This window comes from Phycodurus eques, chromosome 13, assembly GCF_024500275.1.
Source record: "Phycodurus eques isolate BA_2022a chromosome 13, UOR_Pequ_1.1, whole genome shotgun sequence".
Taxonomy (NCBI): Eukaryota; Metazoa; Chordata; class Actinopteri; order Syngnathiformes; family Syngnathidae; genus Phycodurus; species Phycodurus eques.
Genome location: NC_084537.1, coordinates 19,791,044 through 19,791,439, shown reverse-complemented (window position 1 = coordinate 19,791,439; position 396 = coordinate 19,791,044).

The window sequence follows — 396 nt, the reverse complement described above, 5'->3', positions numbered from 1 at the left end:
GCTGTTGTGTCATTCATGGTGCCACTTCCTCTTGTGTGTTTCTGTAAATACATGCAATTTCTTGGAAGGCGTCATGCTTAAAATGTGCTCAAAACACAACATAGTTTGTTTACTACACAGGTCCATGTTTTTATTGATTGTATTATTATGTTATACATGTTGCTTAAATTTGATTTATTGTCCTTTGTCAACAGCGATGCGCCAAACTTTCCATTAAGTGTAAATATATTGTACTTTTTCCTAAAAAAAAAATGTTTCCACAAACAACTTTTTTCTTGAAAATCATCAGAAATATACGTTTTTCCTAAAAAAACATACACTTCTTTACAATACACTTTTTTAGGAAAATATAAAACTTTTCTCAAATATAAAAAAAATATCTTCAAAAATATTTTA